Genomic DNA, 15,692 nt, shown 5'->3' on the forward strand with positions numbered 1-15,692 from the left:
CAGCAGGAGGGAGCTGGCCAAGCAGAGTGCAGGTGGAGGAAAACTTGCCCTCCAAACTCTTCCCCAGTCATACTGGTTTTCCTGCTCTCATCTGTAGCACCTGGAAAGAGAAGCATTACAGCTCCTGTTCTGTCCTGCCTGCCTGTGTGCCCCCAGGGATTTTGAACCACAAGGAATCCACATGTTGTTAGGAGCCATTGAAGTGTGCAGGGTGGGCTGCCACCAGGAGCTCCTTGGGCTCTTGGTAACATGCCTGCTGTGCCTCCTGCTGCTCCCAGGCACAGGGAATGAGCTGGAGAGCCTGCATGCTGGCTATGTTTGTTCTTGACAATTTAAATGAGACCCTTATATTTAAGGCATGTTTTCTATTTTATCTCCTGCCTGAATCTCAGATGCTGCAATGTTCACAGAGCCCTTGGTTCTTTGGGGAGCCAGACAGGGGTTTTCCCCAGAGGCACAGTGATAGCTGCTGATCCACCCCCGCTGCCCACTGTCACTGCAGCTCACAGTCACAGAGTGGCCCGAGGAATAGCTGGCACTCAAGGACCCCCCTCCAGTGCCCATAACTCTGAAACTACATGACATCTTAACCTTTATGAAATTTCTTCAAGACAGCATTTTAAAACACCCAAATCTTTCCTGACCTTTACATTTTAGTAGAGGGGGTTTGTTTTGTTATTTTTTTAAATTGATGTTCCTATATTTTTTTCTTTAGCTGTGGCATTTTTAAGCTGGTTCAAGAGGAACTTTGCTTTGCCCTTCCCATCCTTGTTGAGCCCAATCATTAATCATAAAGGGAAAGCACTACAGTCTCAAGCCTAACTTTATAATGTTTTTATGTTTGTGACATTTTATCTCTCTCAGCCGGTGGGAACTTCTTGCCCCTTTAATTTGTAATCTCTTAGGTTTCAGTTTGACTCTAGATGCTGACTTCCTCTGTGGCATCTCATCCTCATTCTCACCTGCTTCAGCAGGCTGTGGCTTGGTGATTTTGTATCGGATGTACAGATGATTCGGGACTCGCCCAAGGGGATCAGTGTTGGTGCCCTGGATCTTCAGGTAGCTGACCTCTTTCATGTGTGAGGAATCAAGATACCTTCAAGAGAAAGCTAATGGTTCAATTTGACAGTAATACACTGCCTAAATCTAGAATAAATCTGTTGAGTACTTCAGCAAATCTGATAGTGCAAAGTTGACACAAACAAGGAATCAGTCCTGGCACTTTTACACAAAACTGCCAATATTTGTGAAGGAAAATGGATATATAAAAGCATTACAGTTTTCTTCTATGGCACTTGCTCTTTTTACTGTAAGTGGAAGCTCTGTATCTTGCAGCATGCAGCACTCTCCTGCAAGACCTCTGTTTTTTACAAAGGGAAAACTTTCCACATTTGTATCTAGTTATTACCTAATACAATCTCATCAAATCTTTTGTGATATCAGGCAATTACAACACTCAAGGCTCAGAGTCTAAATACTCTCTAGTGGTCCTTTTGGATTTGTTTGTATAGTATGGTTCTGTTACAACTGGAGAACACAGACACAGCTTTGTAGGCACAAAGATGAGTTCTGCTAAGCCTGTGTAAGTCCCTGCTCTTTAGCCCACAAAAACTGAAGGTCAGTTCAAAGCTGCTTGTTGAGGGAAACTAATCCTGCAAACAGTACATTCACTGGCCATTATTTCCAAATCCAAACTATCTTATAGTCATGAAATGGAAAGTTTATGGGGAAAACAAATGCTGCATTTATTACTGTGATGCAACATTCATAAAATATATTTCATTGGGGGGGAGTTTACACAGGGGGTAATGAGATTTTTCCTTTATACATTATTTACAACTGCTTAATCCAGGTGCTGTAGGTTATTCTTTTATCCCTCAGTTTCACAGCTACAAAACACTTCAGTATTTCTAATTTATTTCTGCTTACAATACAGATGTTCTCAATTGTGTCTCTAACTGCATTTCAACTGTTATGATTGCTTTTATTTGTTTGTGTCACTGTACACTTAGAGGTTGAATGTGCACTACACAATAGTCAGGTTCCAAGAAGGCTGTAAAAAGCCTCTGGTGATTTACTTACCAACAAATTAAACTATGCCTAACAGTAATATCTTTATCATTAGTGTTTTTAATCTTCAGATTATTTCCTTGCTGTTTATATTGCTCTGTGCAAGGGCTCTTATATCTTCACATAAAGGTTTCATCCTTTTAAACAGCATTTTTCAAGATGACCATTTGGAAACAACATTTGGAGGAACATTTGGGTTGCATCCTCTAACTAAATTTCCAAGCTGTTGGTAACGGACTAAAGAAAATGTGGTCTGCACTGAATACTAAAGAGCTGCAAATGTAAGAGCCTTGAAGGTTATGTGTAAATATTGACATTTTTATTTTATTTAGCATACAAAAATGAACTTGCAATGTTGCTTATCTGATCATACAGCAGTGACTGCATCTGCATCATCTGAGATGTATTCCTCACACTTCTGACTTTCATAGGTGTTCCAGAGTTTTTCCTCTGGGAATGTTATTGATGTCTCTGATAAGGGAAGAGATATCTGGGTACTGTGTGTCCATATAGGAACATGTCAACCAAGAGGTAATAAATGGAAGCAGAGAAAAAAAAAAAATCCTTTCATCTTCAAAGGCCATGTTATATGTGCAGATATGGATCCCAATAAAACCATTAAGGTTCTTTCCTGAGATGTGTAATGGGACTTTAGGGCACTCAGCATCAACAAAACAGGGTCTTCAGTTCATCCTAGAGGAAGCACAGAAAAATAACTGTAACATTACATATACCCCAGCTGTTCTTTACACTTAGCCATACTGTCCTTTCCCCTTGAGTGTGAGTCTGTTGTCATTTCTTTTTAATCAGAGCTTTCTGTGGAAACCTCAGGGTCTTCATATTTACATGTGTTTTTTTTCTTAAAACACTGAAAAAGACTCTGATGTGCAAATAACAAAGCATGCAGTTCTTCAGGGCTGTCATTTATACTAAATTAGTTTGTATGTTAAGTACTATGATGGTCACTGTGCAGTTTGTAATTCCAGGGCATGAAACATGAGGGCCCCATAACATTCCCCTTAAAATCTAGTTAGAAAGCCATGAAATCTTGGCTGTTCACATGACAAATCTGGGTAACTGCTTCATGAATGGCACTGCATCCACCAAAAATCCACAGTAATGATTTGAGAGCACATTAGTTCTCTCCCTGGACAGCCTAACCTGACCACCAACACTATCAGGAATTTTTCCAAAGTGTCTGTTCCTCTTTTTAGTACTCCTAGTTCCTGCATAAAACCCTGACATGCTGTTTGCATCAGCTGGCTGCTTCTTGTGCTCCTGTGGGGGTGTCTTGAAGATTTTTTTAATTTTTTTTTTATTTCCACATGTGAGAGAAGGATCTAATAAATTGCAGAATTATAAATTTCATTAAGGGAGTATGAGGAATAACAGTAACTTCTTTGTGCTCTATGGAATCTATGTAGTTTACATAAATACTGCCTATCTCTTTAGCAGACAGAGTAATTAAGAAATTACTATCATGGCTCTTCTTTGGTCATCATCCCTGTTCTTCTATAAACTTAATTTGGCTTATTTGCTAAAAAGTTTCAGACTCTCCCAGTCACCTGTTTTATTGGACCCCATGGTGAGCCTTACCAAGAGGTGCAGTATTCTGCCTACAGAGCTACTTTGCCCAAATCAGTGCTTGTCCCTGATCCACTTGTCTTGAAGAAAGCCAGGCATCAAGGTAATCAGGCCAGCATGCATTTGGCAGTTCATGCACAATATGAAGAACACATATTATTTATCCTTTTTAATTCATTTTTCTCTGCCTTGCATAAGTAGCCTCACTCTGTGTTAGTAAAAGCTTCTGAGGAGGTTCCTTCTGTGCTTCCAGAGTAGTCCCATAGTGGCAGTGAAGTACTGTGGAAATAAAAGCCAAGAGACATATGCCAAGGATGAAGTGTGTTCTGGAGGGCATGAACCTGTGTCCCTCACCTGCAAACATGACCAAGGGCAGTCCTATGGTGGCTGTGTCTATTTATCCAGTTTGTGGCTTCTAGCTGGGCACATGGAAAGGCTGCATTGCAGCTGACAGGGAAATGTCCCATGCCAGCCAGATGAGTGACAGTGCTAGAGTATTAACTTCTTGGTTACCTAGTCCAAGGGACAGAGAAGATTAATTCTTCCTGCTTCTTAATTTGAGAGAAGCAGGGAGAAAGTGGGCAGTGGAAATTTCTGCCAGGACTAAGAAAGACTAGAAGGAGCAATAAAGACTCAAGCTTTTGGAAGAATCAGCAGCATTGGACATGAAAGTGGATCAGGACAGAATGCTTTATAAAAGAAAGGTTCCACTTAATGGTGAGACTAAAAAAAATCTGGTGTGATGGGACAGATGCTCAACAGTTGAGAGCTGCGAATTGCAGGGAAAAAAAAAAAAGGCCAACTTAGATGAACCTAATGTTACCCAAACATCAAATGTTGCTGGGAATTTGGAATATGAGAATAGAACTTACTGTGTTTGCATTGCCTTGTGTGTCTCTGTGTTATCTAAGCATAGTTTTGTTTGGGAGGCTGAGTGCATATTATCATGTTGCAGAAGAGATAACAAGCAAAAATCCTCCACCCAGTAAATATGTCAGAAAGGCCTGGAGCAGGAATGGTGCTACTGCCTACCTATATTTAATAGAAGCCTAAAATATCACTTGATTTACTGTTTCCTCAATTGGGGGCTTGCATTTCAAGAAATACAGTCCAGCTGGAGAAGAGAGCAAAATGCATATTCAGAAGTCTAAAAAATGAATTGTTCTGTGCGGAAAGATTGAATGATCTGGGATCTAACCTAAGCAAGGGTCTTAAAGAAGATAATGTGGCTTTTCAACTACCTGAGAAACACTGGTCCAAAGAAAAGGATATCAAGGAAATCCTTTCATATGCTTCTGAGGAAAATAAGTACCAACAGGCTTCAATTATGGTAAGAAAGATGTCAGTTAATCATTAGTAAAAACTTGGTATTCCCATAGGAATCTGGTGGATCTACATCAGTAGATCAGGAAGGCATTGGGTCTTTGTCACTGGACTATGAATAGGCTAGACAATATCTGAAAGTAATGACAAAGGTCTAACAGAGCCTTTTTTGACCTTGTGTGCCTGGCCAACACAGAGTGGTCAACTGAAAGCCAGTGAGTGCCTAGTGAGTACAATCTAGCAAGAAACACACAGGTCACTTTTGCCTCTGGGACTTGAGGATGAGGTAGGAGGCAGTGAATCCCTTGTGCATTTTGACAATGGGAATCTCCCTCAACTTTGGAAGCAGATTTTTGTCAACTCAAAACACTTTTCCCTTGCCAAACCCATATACTACCTTCATGTTATCTAGAGAAAGCTTCAGCCAACTGGCTTTCATCCATGTCTTATCTCTGCCAGACACAAGGAAGCTGTAACATATGGCTTCAATGAAAAGGAGACGTAGAGCTTGGTGTCATCAGGATATTGATGACATTGTAGCCCATGCCATTTCACAATATCCTCAAGTGGTTTCATATGGGTTTTGAAAAAGAAAAGTAACAGCAGTGAACCCTCTGATACTTTAGCTGCGAGTTCTGGGAGAGAAAAAAAGCATTTATCCATACTTTTGGGATCTTCTTGACAGAAATTGTCAGAACACTTCAAAGACTTTCTTCTCTCCTATCAGCCATTTTGCCACAAAAGCAATGTGAAACAGCAACAGGAAGCAGACATCATGTCTGGACTATGGTCTGACTCAGATGCAGTGGCAAAGCACAGGAAGAATTAGCAATATTCAGCTAAAATAATGTATTACAATGTGTATGTGTATGTACGTGGCTCTGATGAAGTCATGTAACCATACCATGACAGAAATTTCCTACCTTTGCTGTAAAATTGCTAATGTCACCAATCTAAACCTGCAATCTGACTATTTAGTCGAAGAATAAATGTTTTTGTAGTTTAGGAATTTGAGTCTCAAGAGTGATAAAATTAGAATATTCAGCACAGCTGATTGTCTGCAGAGATCTCTCAATGAGACCTGCCTCAATAATTCACAGGATGGATAGGTAATTGCTTTGTTGGTTTAATCAACCAATAAAAGTAACAGGTGAAGTGATGTGACCCTTGTGTGAAAAAGGGAAGTTAGATCCCACTGATAAAATGGGGGGAAAAGATATAAAATCTCACATCAGTATTAGCAGCTACTCTGTAGGCAGATGTGTCTTTCCCCCCAGGCTTACATCCATCTGGAGTTCCAACCTGCACTGTGCCAAACAAGATTAACTTGAATGCCCAGCCATTTTGTTTGGAGTGTATCATTGGTATCCATCTTTGGTTGGTATACAGATTTGCTAATAGCAATTTCTATGGTATCCAGTCTTGAAAGGTCTTTGCTTCTTATTTAAAAAACTTATCAGTGTCTTATTCATGTGTCTCATTCTCTGTCATCAGTGATGGCAAAACTGCACTGCAATTACTCACGTGCCTCAGCTACAATAATAGAAATAAAATAAACACTCCAGAATCTAGTTAGCTCACCTTCTTCAACTATTTCAATGTAACCACAGGGAGGGTGTCCCAGAGGCCTCCGATGCTCCACTGGAAGATTTTCAAAATAAAGCCTTATTAGTAAGACCATCTGACTTTTTTCCCTTCCCTGCTGCAATATTTAGTGAACAAGACATAAACCATACCAGTGAAATATTCAGGCCTGAGATATGGTGCATTTTGCACCAAAAACATGGGGGCTGACAGGTGCCTGAGCAGAGAAGGAGATGGATGAGTGAGGTGTTGAAGCTGGCCCACCACCATCCCACTGTTAGAGAGAGAAAGGGAGTTCTATGTGCAGGAATTGATGTAGGGTAGATGTGAAGCAAAGGAGTGAAATCCATCTTGTTTTCTTCAAGAGATGCCAGCTGAGCTGGAGTGATGCTGTGCAGTAGATTGCAATGAAAACACACAGCTTGTGATAAGCTGACAGGAGCTGGACTGAGCATAAATAGCTTAGAAAAATTAGTGGGTAAAGGCAAAGCTTATGCTTTTGTGTTTTTAAAGGACATATTTGCTATGCTTTGCTTTTTAGAATATAACACATTGTGTTAATGCCAGCAACTGTATTTATAACACCTTACACTTCCCATGTGTCAATTTTTTGTTCCTATATACACATTTTCTCATTTTTTGCTCTATTTTTTGCTCTATGGAACCATCACAATTATCTTTAGAACTTTGTGACTGAGAATATTAGACTTTCTCAGCATGACTAACTGTTTTCTCAAGACGTTCTGGCTGCAGTGGTGTAGCTCTGCTGACATTTGCACAGATGGGCAGATGGTGCCTGGGACATGTCTGGTTGCAGTGCAGACCTGAAGATCCTAGATGAAGAAACTGAGCCATTGTGTTTTGGCCTGATTTATAAGAAAGCTCCTTCTCAACAAACGTAACCTATGTTATCCTTTCTGCCAATGGAAAAAATGGTGAGCCATAGCAAAACAAGCCCACAGCTAAAACATGTTTTGGCCAAACTAAAGCATTTAATGTCCTTGGGTAATACAGAAGAGGGCAAACATCCACAAGTCTGGCTGACTATGGGTGGTTATATCACATTTGGTAAATTATGCTTGAAAACCATACAGGATGAGAACAAAATGGTATAAATGGGAAATGGTCTTCTGGAGATGGAATCTGAATTTTGATTTCTCATTATGTGGAATAGTTTCCTCACTCTCAAGAGAGAGATTTTGCCTCAAGGAAGCCAGTGGATGTTGTTAGGTTCACTGAGAAACATAATCCTTCAGATACAAGGAGAGGGAAAATAGGCATGGCATACCTTGGCATACATGAGACAACAAACAGATTTGGTGAAATCTAGTTGTTTCCTAATTCCAATTCTGATAGTGAATCACATAATTTGTTACATTAAACTGGCTAGTGTCCACTAGCTGCTGACAAGAATTTTCTGTCCTACTTTGTGATTGACAGCTAAGTAGTTTGAATGGGTTTGAGCTGAGGGAGTTGTGCTGCATCTTGGTGCCAGGTCTCTTGCCACACTCTTTGCAGCTTTGCTACCAACTTCCTGCTATGGACTTTTGTGTTTAACTTCCATTATTTCACTTGAACCTATTTGGGAAAAACTCATCATTGCAGCACCATTTTAGAAGTGGCTTTTCGTGGATACAGCTAATGGAATTTATGCAGCAAAATGCTACTACTGAAGTTCTCTGATGAGCCACACAGACTAGAAAATTGCTGATTTAGGGTATAAGTGGATAGGATGGCGTATGTTATCATGTATTTGAAAGTGGTTTATGCATATACCACTCTATTTTTTAACAGTCCAGAGAATTACAGAATCCTTCAGCAAATACAGCTCTCTGTTTTAAGCACCAGCATCATAACAGGTTTTTATATTCTTGCTCTGCTCTGCACTCATAGTCCTGGAAGAGCTCCATGGACTTCAAGAGTCAAGGCAATGTTGCAATAACATAGAATTAGAATGCCTTTTCTTTAGCAAAGAGACTAGGTAATGTAACAAAACCAATGAACCAAGGCCAGCTGTGGTGTAAACAGTGATTTTACTTCTTGAGCCAAATTCTTAAATGGTGCAAATGAATCTGCTGTGTTCTAACAAACCCTTTTTTTTATCTTCTTTGTGTCAGTAGCATAGACAAAAGGGTTGGAGTAGCAGCAAAAAAAAAAAAAAAAAAAACCAAAAACCAAACCCTATTTAATATCTTATAAGCAGCACAATTCTTCTATTTCATCTTTTCTTTGTTACTCCTTTTCCTGCTCCATGCCCATTTCTGCACCTACTGATGTGGAAGCTGAATATGGCCAAAGAGTGACAATACTTACATCAAGATCCATATATAAAAGGGCATTTGAATTAGTCATCACTTTTGCCTGTAGATTTTAGAAGTTTAGATCTCCAGCTAGGACAGATGTAAACTTCTTCAAAGTATAAAGGTAACTCAGGTGGGTTCAACAAGTTGTGTGCAGCAACTGGGAGCAAAGCACTGAGATAAACAGGTACGTGCTGATTCTTGTGATTAGGCCAGAAAAGTCTCTCATTGTTGTCCCGTGCTGTAGAGATATATCCTGTAATCAAGGACTGAATGTTTAAATATTTGAACACACTTCTATAATGAAACATCTAACAGGTGGAATTGCTGGTCCTGCAACCAGGCTTTCTTGTTCTGTGGCTTTCTGAGATCAGAAAATATCTGTTGGATGCCTGGGGAGCAAATTCTTAGCTGCTGAAGTTCCACTGTTACAGGATGGTGTTTTTCAGGACTGTGGAAGAGTCCCAGCTCATTCCCAGTCTGGAAGCAGTGACTAGGAGCTGCCCTAAGCCTCCCATTGTCCTGTGTCACTGCCCTGGTGTGTGCCAAGAGGTGAAGTGAGCAACACAGAGGGCATCTGGAAAGAGAGGAGGCAGAAGAAACTCCATTTGGCAGATGCTAGAACACAGCAGCCTTCCAGCAGTTTATTTGTTTGCTAAATAACCATGCTTTACCACAGTGGAGTATCTTCAGCTTCAGTAATATTTTGCCATTATTATTATTGAAGACCAAAGGGGACAGCAGTTGCAGGAACGTGGTGATGCTCCTGACTAGGATTCACTGTTCATTAACCTTTCAGACACTGTGATTTTAGAAGGGCTGTTTTTTCCTAATTTTTTCTAATTCTCATAGTGCTCAAACATGCCTGTTTTAATAGCAAGAAGTTAAACTGCAGAAAGGTCATGTTATCTGGTTTGTGCATGGGCTGCCTCCATCACACTTGTGTGTAATCAAAGAAAATATAATTACAGCTCTGCAAATTTGAGGCCAAATCCTGCAGTTTAGTCTTCTCATCCCTTGCTCACATAAATGGGTGAGTCCTTGGGCTTTGCTTGCCTAACAAGTACCATCCTGAATTAACAGTGAGGAAATCTATTCTAGGATTTAGAGCAGCTGGCTTATTAAATCCAGTAGACCAACTGAAACTTTGGTATCAGGCAGAAATGATTCTTCAGAAATGACTGGAGCTGTACCAGTCCTACATTTCAGGACTGAGATCAGAACCAGACCCAGTCTGCTGAAAAATAAAGCACTTCTGTCATTTGCTGGTAATGCAGAGTCACCTACCCAAATCATAAATCTATGTCCAGTCTGAAGTTGTACACTATAAATATGTTACATGGACTCCATGGGGTGCTCTTCTAAATAAGCTCCACAGTGTTTACTAATAAGTCTCTTTTTTCTTCTTCATGCAGCTTGTCCTCTAAGGGTAATAGATGTTTCTGCACTAGCATTTTGATCCAATCCTATTAAAACCGTTATAAGTTCCAGAAAGACTTTTGATCTTTTTTTGTCTTCCAAAATTAATTCAAATATTCACAAATTCAGGGTCATGCTGTCTGTAACCACATATTTTTAAATCCAAATATTTGAGGTGGGATTTATGGGAGGGAGTGGTTTACAGCAGGGTTTCCCAAAACAGAGTATGAAGTGCTGGGAGGGAGAGGTAAAAAAGCAAATGATCAGTTCTGCTTCTAACATTAGTACCATTCTGTATGTGAGAGGGGAGAGGATGAATAAAAGGGTTCACCAGTGAGAGAGACACAGGGCAGAGTCATTTGCAAAGTTCTGGTTTACAGAATTTTAAAAAGTAAATGAACTTATTCCTAGGCTGTAGAATAAGGTGTATTGTTCAGCATCAGCTGGCTCATAATTATCCCTGACTTCACCATGTTTACAGCATTCTCCACTCAGGAAATGCCGTCTAAGAAACCCCTCTGCTCTGTGTGAAAATGCTGTGCACTTCTTGCTTACCAAGGGACTTAAGTTAATATAAGAGCACTCAGTGTTGTAATGTTAAATGCCAAAGGACCAGTACCTGAAAGGTCTAAGACTAAAAGCATCAGACTACACAATTTCCTATTTACTACAGATGGTATATTTAGTAACTAATCATCCAACCTAATAATATAAAATAGTGTTTGACAAAAAGGTCAAGTGTTTAATATTAGGGCTAGGAGAGTCATAAAAACCTATGAGGGGAATGTTCCATGGAACAGCCAGCCAGCTGCAGCTCCCGGCTCTGTCACAGTATCTCTCAGTTCCCCCTTTCATTCTATAAAAATGTCACAGTCTCTTAGGCTCAAATGATTCCATAAGTTTCCTGCTTCTGGAGGATGTAACTCTACTGTAGGTTCAGTTCTCAGTTGCCAGGCCAAACAGCTCTGTCTCTGGAAGTTTCCTGTCTTTAAGTCTTCTAGAACTCTTCAAAAATTGTCATCATTTATGGTGACAACAAAAGTTCCCAAATATTGTGGAGGACTATATTTTATGGAAATCCCATTAGAATGTAATGAAAGAGACTTTTAAAATTAAATAATTGCTTTATAAAACCTAGCAGACTTTATGTTCCAGGTTTGTCAGCCAAATGGACCTCAGCCAGAGGAGGGAGAGGGAGTGTACCCAACTGAGAGTTGGTGTAAATGGGCCCAACTTTCACATTATGTTTGAACTTGACCAACACATACAGGGACTAGAAGAAGCCACTGCTGCTGATTTGTAGAGCAAGCTGGGCATCAGCCATGTTTTAGAACCTCATTTTCACTGTAAAACATGAAAACAAAACACAGAAACAGCATCTGAGACTAAAGTCTGTACTCAGATCCAGACTGGAGGACACCTTAGCTCCCATCTCTCTGATACTTTTCCCACACTGTTAGTCATGACTCTTTGCATTTTTTTGTTGGAAGTTTGGACTTTTTATTATCTTCTATTTGCCTGCAGAGGCCTCAGTTATTTTACTTCTGCCCATGGGATCTCTCTTCAATTGCAGCTGTTTGGAATAACATGTTTCCTTGCTGCATCTCCTAGCTGAGGAAGGAGCAAGTGCTCTCATGGCCAACAGAACAAACAGGTGACCCAGTTCCATCCTGTAACCGATTTCTCTGGCATTTTTTGTGAACTCGTGGCTTAATAACAGGTAGAGGGTGTTGGGTTTTGGTTTTTTGGTTGTTTTTTTTTTTTTTTTATCAGCAACTATATACTACGGGGTTGGGGGGGGATATTTGGAAATAAAAATGGGACACACCTTTTAATTCTCATGAAAGCATTTTCATGGGAAGCCTTCTTACAACAACAGAGTGAGAACAAGTTAAATATTTTGTTTCAAAGGGATTATCCCTACCCAGCAGGGAACAGCTGGCATAAAACGCTGATCCACCTCCCATTGCAAACAAGAGCCAAACTCCTGTTGATTTCATTGGTACAGAATCAAGCTCTTATTAAGTCCATGGCCAGCTTTGCACAACTTCTGTTCTCTGTCTGCTTCTCTTACATATAGGCCTGACCCTTTCTGGCTGTGGAGAACCCAAGCTGAGTTGTGGCTGTAGAGAAACTGAAAGCATTCTAAAATGTAAATGAGTAAATTAGTATAGCAGCTTTTTCCAAATATGTTCAGTTGTGGAGTATATCACAAGTAGCCCTACTGACTTCAGTCTAGCCCATCTGTCTATATAGCCAAATGACAAGCAGCAAGTTGTACCCAGGAACTTGAATCACTAAAAGGAGCCAGTGCCTTTTTTTTTCTGGGTTAATGTGGCTCCTCTCTAGGTTGTGTTTCATTCCTGTGTTCAGCCACTTGAAAAGGAGCATTTCAAGTTTTGTGTACAGTTATATTGCAGTATATTTAATAAAAGAGCACCAGTTACTGAAATGTTTTGAAAGATATCATTCCCAGACCTAGGAGCTGCCAGAGACTTCTTGTTTCCTCTCCAGAGCATTCAAGTTTAAAGAACATCCATTAATTACAAAAAGAACTAGAAAATGTTTAGGATTCTAATCTCTGATATTGATAGGCTTCCTGTTACCCACATCCAGTCCTGTCATGGTTATATTCTTTGAATGCATTTCTGCTAAGTGGAAGAGCAGGCTGAAACTATTAGTGCCCAGAAACTGGGAAAAAAGTAATAAAAAGTGATTGGGTTGTTAAGAGCCTCCTTCTATGTGACAGTGAAAAAACTGGGCCTGTACTGTCATATGTCATCTAAAAGTTAGCACTATGAACAAGATGTTTTCATATCCTTTCTAATACTTTGAGATAGACAAAAATTTATCATGGATACCCTCATTTTACTCAATTAATAATGAATGATCAGTGAAACATTTTGGAGTAAGAAACCTAGATAATTCAAGTAATGTCTGCTGTGAAAGGTTTTCAAAGTTTAAAACATACAAAGATACAGTAAAGGTAGCTCTGTCTTTTAAAAGACAAAAAATGTAGGACAGATGAGAAGTTTTAATTGAATACCATAGTTTGTGAGATCATCATACAGCTTTGATTTTTTGATAATCAGATTGAGTTTCATTCATGTTCAACTTTTGCATGAGTTCTCAAACAATGAAACTGTCTTTGTGGACCTTTCTTTGACTTCATGACCATCATGATTTTCAGGGATGAAAGTGATGCTTTGATGATAATGGTGTGATTGTGCAGTTGCTATATAAACTGCAGTTTTTGACTGCTGGGGAAGGTGCTGTGTAAAAAGCTGTGTTTCTTCTTCTTCTTCTTTCTTAGAACTGATCCAAGATATAAAGAGTCTAAAATCTTGCTCAACTGTTCATGAATAAAAAATTATCCAAAAAGTTTGCCACAGCAAAATTACATAACATTCCTATTATGCACACACCTCTGATAAGTCTGCACTAAGAATAAAGGGCCAAATTCTCTCCTGGAATAAAAATCACTTTTTTTTTTTTTCTGGTGTTTGCTGAGCTTCCACTACGTTTTCCAGCAGAGATCTTGGTTACTAGCAGAGAGTTCATGTAAAGAGATAGGTTTTTACCTCTCCAAATTTTAGTCATTGTTTGGAGACTTCTTTTATCTTTGTGCCAGTGTACAGAAAGTAGTATAATATGATGCATGCATAACTTCATCATAAAACTTCAATTTCTGGAGCCTGTGGATGAGGAATTAAGTGTCCCATGAAGTAGTCTGTAATAATAATTGTCATTCCTCTTGTATCATATCCACAAGTGTGTAAGGATCCTGTTTCTTAAAGACTGGACATGCTGGACCACTGTTCTGGATTAGTATGTTAGTCCCAGTGCTTTTGTATTGTTAGAACTACTTCTTTTGAATTTCATGGCTGGCTGAAAATTTGAGGTATTCTAGGTTGTACTAATTATGAAAAGAAAGTGTTGTGAGAGTCACAATCTGCTTTTATGTAACTCCATGTATGTACAAAGAAAGGACAAAGATCTGCTTTTCTGACCACTGGACAAGTCAAACAGCTGTTAAAATAAGTTCATCCAGTTGCCCATGGGAGCTCTTTCAGCCAGAGCCACTCCTTATGCTCACCCTTGGCCTCTCATAGGGATGCACTGGCTCATGTCCTGCCACCTCTCTCCATTTCTGCAGTGCCTCTGTGGCTTTTCTTCCCACCCAGTGTGGTGGTCTGTCAGTGCAATATTGAGGAACTGTGCTTCTCTCATAGTCCCTGTGTCTGATCAGGCTGGCCTGGTCCTTGCTGTGTGCAGTGACATGTGCCTCACTTTGCTTGAAGACTGAGTATCTTCACTGAGGAGTAGAGTTGCTCCTTCCCAGCTAACTCAGCTGAAGGGCAATGACTACAACCAGCTCTGACATTTCATCCCTACACTTCTATGTCTGGTTTATATCAAAATTATTCCTACAATTCCTGCCATCATAAAAAGGCAAGCCTGAAAGGAAGAGGAATAAACATAGAGTGGTTTAAAATTGTATACTAGGAATAATTAAATTCTTAGTAAGAGAATTCTGTCATTTCTCTATTTTCACTCACCATGAGGAGGACAGCATGTTCTCATCTCTGTAGAGTCACATAAATTACTTGATTAAAGTGCATGTTGCAGAGCTTAATCTGGGCATTTGGAACCTCCTTGCTGTTTTCTCAAGGTATTTGTATGATAGATGAGGGGAAAAAAAAGTCCTGTGCTTAGTTCATCTTGTTATATTGTAGATATATTTTCCAGACATTTGCAAATAGAGTAAAGAACAAGAGTTCTTCAGCTATTTAAAGTCTTTGAAAGAAGAAAGGCAGTTTAGATTACCAGCAGCCTACAATGTGCGTGGCACAAAAATGTCAGTTTTAATGGCAAAGTTCAGGATAAAACTGTGTCAGCTAATTTAATCATTTACCATGAAATACCAGTTATCTTAATCTTACATGCAGTCCTTAAGTCTGCTGCATATTTTTGTGTAATTGAATCCTGTCCCTAAAAGGGACGAGGCGGGGAATTTGCTTTTTAGTGAAAAGTTAGGCTCTAAATGTTCCTGCTTATAAATTGTATTTGTGGCATTGTCAGATATTTTGATAGTGAGCAGCTAATATTTCTGATGAGTCTATTTTTTCTGTTTCCTATTTGTCTTCCATGCTACACAAATCGTATTAGTATTCAGTTTCTATGGAACTTAACCGAATTTTCTGGAAAAAAAAACCCTGCAGATATTGTTCCCAGAACTTAAGGCAAATAAATTAGTATCTAACTCAGATGACACATTTTATTCATGTGGTTTGCTTTCTGTCTAGATACCTGATACATTACTTCATCAGCAAATTCAGCAAGGCCAAGATGTCTTCATTTTCCTTGGGAGCAGTAAGAGCAGTGTGTGCATTGGTGTTCACAAGAACCCAC

At 39.5% G+C, this 15,692-nt stretch overlaps 1 long non-coding RNA gene across 2 annotated transcripts in view; it reads left to right on the top strand.

Annotated features, from left to right (window-relative positions):
* The window catches only part of LOC306805754, a 444,702-nt gene extending 429,049 nt beyond the window's left edge, over positions 1-15,653 (top strand). For both annotated transcript variants that reach the window (XR_013775288.1, XR_013775289.1), the window contains one exon: positions 15,587-15,653. This is a non-coding gene — a long non-coding RNA (uncharacterized lncRNA). The remainder of the gene's footprint in view (positions 1-15,586) is intronic.
* Positions 15,654-15,692: the final 39 nt, after the last annotated feature.

Source organism: Erithacus rubecula (assembly GCF_903797595.1).
Source record: "Erithacus rubecula genome assembly, chromosome: 10".
Taxonomy (NCBI): domain Eukaryota; kingdom Metazoa; phylum Chordata; class Aves; order Passeriformes; family Muscicapidae; genus Erithacus; species Erithacus rubecula.